We start from the raw sequence: 5,542 nt of genomic DNA on the forward strand, positions 1-5,542 counted from the left end.
TGACACTGTTCAATATTCGTGGGTAAGAAGAATTTAAGGACAAAATAATAGTGCTAGTTCCCATATGTGCAAAAATTTACAAAATGAATACTATTTTCTATAACTTTTTATTGTATGATGAGTTGAGTAATAACTTAAGTGACTTTCTAATTCAAGAGAGATAATATAACTATTATTTGTCAATATACATTCCAGAAAATATTTCTGAATGTTTGCTGTACAATAATCATAGCTATTATGATCATAGAAAGAAAAGTTAAATTGTTATGCAACATAACATGGCTACAATATGAAATCATGGTACACTAAGTCTATCAGTACTTTCATTCCATCTGCGTGCCTAGACACACTTTTACCTAAAATTTTGGAAAGTGTTCCCTATTGTTTAGATTACTAAAGTGATGATACTTATATTGGAATACTTAATGCAGTGAAACTGGACTTTCCCCATTCCTAGAGGAAAGGTGAGCAATATCTAAAGCACCGACTCTAAGTCTTCCCTCCAAGCTATTCTCTCTTTTGGCTTTTCATCTATTAGTGACTTAAGTCCCATAAAGCAATTTTGGAATAATCTTTTTTATAATCCCTTGATCCCAAAGGTTTTATTTTTCAATTCCTTTACATGATATTAAAATGTCAGCTTACTGCATATACTTGCAAAGTTTTTAAAATAGACTTTAATTTTACATCAATTTTAGATTCACAGAAAAATTGTGCAGAAAGTATAGAGAGTTCCCATACACTCCTCTTGTACCTGGGAATAGTTTATCCTATTGTTAACATCTCACATTCCTGTGGTACACTTCCTACAATTGATGAACTGGTATTGATACATTATTCTTAGCTGAAAGATGTAGATTACATTAAGGTTTAAGATATGTGTTGTACAGTTCTATTGCTTTTGATAAATGTATAATTTCCCATGTCCACCATTTTAGTATCATACAGAAAAGTTTCACTTAAAATACCCTGTGCTTGACTTGTTCATCTGTCCTCTCCCCTAGCAACTAATGATCTTCTCACTCTCTTTATAGTTTTTCTTTTCTAGAATGTAATATAGTTGGAAACATACAGTTTGTACATTTTCAGTATATAGTTTTTCAAACTGAATTATTTCACTTTAACAGTATGTGCTTAAGAATCTTCCATGATTTTTCATAGTTTTATAGTTGCACATAAGAGCTCTGGTGGCACAGTGGGTAAGGCATTTTGCTGCTAACCGGAAGGTAAACAGTTCAAACTCACAAGCTGCTCTGCAGCAAGAAGATGGGGCAATCTACTTCCATTAAGATTTACAACCTTGGAACTCCTATGAGAGTCGCTGAGTTGGAATTGACTTGAGGGCAGTGGGTTTGAATTTTATAATGACATATGTACTTTTCATCCCACATTTTTTCACTAAATACTGTACCATAGCAATTTACCTGTGGCATGCTTAGGTTTTCATAAAGTTTGAAGAAAAGGAGTTACATATAGAAAGTATTGAAGAAAACACTGAAATGGATAATAACCTCAACTAGAAAAATGATCGTGGGAATGGAAATGTAAAAGCAGATTTGAATGATAATTAGGTATATAAATGCATGGAAATAACTGATTAACTATAGTTTGGTTGTTTTGGTTACCTCTAGTGCTGCTCTGGGAGCTCTGGTAGCGTAGAGCCTAAGGCACTTGACTGCTAACCAGAAGGCTGGTAGTTCAAACCTACCAGCCACTCCTCGGAAGGAAGGTTGGGCAATCTACTTCCGTAGCGATACTGCCTCGAAAACTGAAGGAGGGGTCGCTATGAGTCGGGGCCGACTCGACGGCACATAACAACAACAACAACAACAGTGCTGCTCTAACAGAAATACCACAAATGGATGGCTTTAAGAAATAAGACTTTATTCTCTTACTGTTTGAGGGGCTAGAAATCCATGTTCAAAATGCCAAGTTCTAGGGTCTGGGTGAAAGCCCCTCAACGTTGGGCTTCAGCTCTGCCTCTTGATCCTCACTCACTGAACTGGAGGCTTTTCTTAACTCAGGCAGCTGCTGGATGCTGAGGCTGAAAAACCCAAGGTTGACAAGTTAAAAGGCACAGTCCCAAGGTTATCAAACAACATGGCAGGCCACTAGTTCAAGTCCCAAGATTGGCAGGGCATGGCAGGCTGCTGAATGAAGACTCGGCTACATTCAAGGTCCAATTGTGCCAAAAAATTGCAGAGACCTTTGTCAAAGCTCTCCTTATATGCTGGAAGCAGGCCACATCCCTAAGGCAGCTACTCAGCTGCTCCAGTAGATTCCACTACAGAGCTGATCACCAATCTCATGATGGGGAATAACTATATGCAGCTCTCCAGCTGCTCAAAACCTGGCCCAGCTAACTTGACACATAGCCTACACTACCACATTAGTAAACGGGAGAAAGTTTTGTAATTGATATTCAGGTATCTGGCTGGTGAAATTGGGTGCACTCTGGTGTCATTCAACGAGATAGGTTTGTTGTTATCATGTGTCCTCGAGTCAGTCTCAAACTCATAGTGATCCTATGTACAACAAAACAAAACAATGCTCAGTCTAGTGCTATCCCCCCAACCCTTGCTATGTTTGAGCCCATTATGAAAGCCACTGTGTCAGTCCAATTCATTAAGGGTCTTCTTTTTTAACTTACTCTCTGCTTCACCACCACCACTCATCTGTCAGTTTCTTGTGCGAGGGTGGCTTGTATGTTGCTCTGAAGCTGGAAGTCATAGCACCAGTATTTCAAATACCAGCAGGATCACTCAGACAGATTTCAGCAGCGTTTCCAGATTAGAACACAATGGGAAAAAGGATGGGGCCATCCACTTCTGATTAAAAAAAAAAAAATGGTCACTGAAAACCTTATGAATAGCAATGAAACATTGTCTGATATATTATTAGAAAATTTCATGAGTAACAATGAAATGTCTGATATAATGCCAGAAAACGAGACCCTCAAATTGGAAGACATTCAAAATACAACTGAGGAAAAACTACGTCCTCAAAGTAGAATCAACTTTTATGATGAGGTGAGAATAAAGTTTCACACCCTTCACTTGCTGATGCGGCCTGACTCAAAATCAGAAGAAATAGCTGCAAACATCCGTAGGATATTATCCATATACCTACAAGGAAGACCATGTAATACTATCATTATTCAAATTTACACGCCAAACACTAAAGCCAAAGATGAAGAAATTGAAGAGTTTTATCAACTTGTGCAGTCTGAAATTGATCAACCACACAACCATGATACATTGATAATTACTTGTGATTAGAATGCAAAAGGTGGAAAGAAGAAGCATCAAGCATTGGTAGTTGGAATATATGGCCTTTGTGAGAGAAATGACTTTAGAGACTGCATGATAGAATTTTTCAATACAAACAATCTATTCATTGTGAATACTTTGTTCAACATACATGATGACTATACACGTGAACCTTGCCAGATGGAACATACAGGAATCAAATGGACTACATTTGTGGAAAAATGTGATGGAGAAGCTACATACCATCAGTAAGAATAAGACCAGGAGCTGACTGTGAAACAGACCAACAGTTGCTTATAAGAAAGTTCAGGTTGAAGTGTATGGATGTTGTACTGTCATTGACACTATTGTTCTTCAGAATAGGTATTGAAATGTTCTTTTTGATGATGAATGCACTGCCATTCTTCTTCAATTTGTCATTCCTGGCATAGTAGACCATATATATGATTTTCTGATTCAAAATGACCAATTCTAGCCGATTTCAGCTAATGCCTAAGATACTGATCTTTATGTATTTCATTTCGACAACTTCCAATTGTTGTAGCTTCAAGGCTAATATTCCACAGTCTGAATATTAATGGATGTTTGCAGCTGTTTATTCTCTTTTGAAGTCATACCGTATCAGCAACTGAAGGTCCTGAAAACTTTATTCCATCCACGTCATTAAGGTTGACTCTAAAAGTAGGCAGCTCTTTCCCATTTGAGTGACTTTCAACCTGAGACACTCATCTTCTGGAGCTACATCAGGCAATGTTTCTCTGCTATTTATAGGTTTTCAGGAGCTAATTTGTTTTCATAAGTGGACACTTCTGCCTTCTTCCTGGTCTGTCTTAGTTTGCAAGTGTTGCTGAAACCTGTCCACCATGGGAGACCTTGCTGGTATTTGAAATACCAGTGACATAACTTCCAGCATCATAGCAACATGCAAGCCACCACAGTTCAACAAACTGACAGGCAAGTGGTGGGACAAGACAGTGACCAGAGAAACAAGATCCATTGTTATCCTAGAAGATAATGAAAGCTACTTTAAACATACTATTTGTACATATCTGCGGAAGAGTTACTAATATTCATTCAAAATACTGAGGGAGAATCCTCAGTGTTTTAGACATGGTGCTTGCTTTTGTTACTTCTATGCTGCTCTAAAAGAAAATATATCACAAATGGGATGGCTATACCAAACAGGAATTTATTCTCTCACAATTTTGGAGGTTAGAAGTCCAGTTCCAGGTGCCAGCCTCTAGGGACTGGGTGAAAGCCCCTTGAACTTGGGCTTGAGCTCTGCCTCTTGTTTCCAGCCCATTGAAGCTAGAGGCATCTCTTCACTCAGGCAGCTCTAAGTTGCTGAGGCAGACAAACCCAAGTTCTGCAAGTGAAAAGGCACAGACCCAATATTACCTAACCACATGGCAGGCCATTAATTTAAGCCAATTAAAAGTCCCAAGATCACCAGGACAACATAGCAGGCTGCTGAACAATGAATTGGATACTTGCAGGGTTCAAAAGTGCCATCGGCTGGAGAGCTTTCTCAAAGTTGCTTCTTGTATACTGGAAGCAGTTCACATCCCTAAAGCAGCTACTCAGCTGCTCCAATAGATTTCACCACGCAGTTCATCACCAGTCTCACCATGGGGAATAACTACATCCAGCTGTCCAGCCACTTGACCGGGCCCAGCCAAGGTGACACACAAACTTAACTATTGCAGTGCTAGATACTACTAAGACGTAGAGAACAAGAAGTAATTTTTTTAGAAAAAATTGTTTGTCTAAAATATAGCAGGTAATAGTCAAAAACATGAAATCAATGTCTACATTTACAAATGCCATACTTAAGAAATGAAGAGTGAAATGGCAACTTTAAAAATCATGGGGACACATATAGGCAGATTAAGAGTGTTAGATTAACTCTTGTTCAGATAGGGGACTCCATTTCCACACACCAATTTTACTTTTCCAAAGTTAAATTATGTTCTAAGTATATTAGAAATTGTGTCCTGGAATTGGAACGAAACGATTCTCGCCATTCAAGAATCAATTTTGGAAGCCAGTCAAAGCAAGTATGAATATATTATGGTTTTGATTATTGTATCTCTTGACTTCTCTTTTATTAACTGAAAGGTTAAAGGAAGCCTAGAACTGAGACTTATATTGCAGAAAGTTATTTTATGGGGAGAACACAGGGGAATCCCTGAAATTCATGGAGGGAAAGCCAATTAGCATTTGGTTGCCTCTCAGAGATACCTCTTCATACAAAAAAAAAAAAAAAGGGAGGG

This window comes from Orycteropus afer, unplaced genomic scaffold (genome assembly GCF_000298275.1).
Source record: "Orycteropus afer afer isolate SDZICR_OR568_19922 unplaced genomic scaffold, OryAfe1.0 scaffold00964, whole genome shotgun sequence".
In the NCBI taxonomy this organism is placed as follows: domain Eukaryota; kingdom Metazoa; phylum Chordata; class Mammalia; order Tubulidentata; family Orycteropodidae; genus Orycteropus; species Orycteropus afer.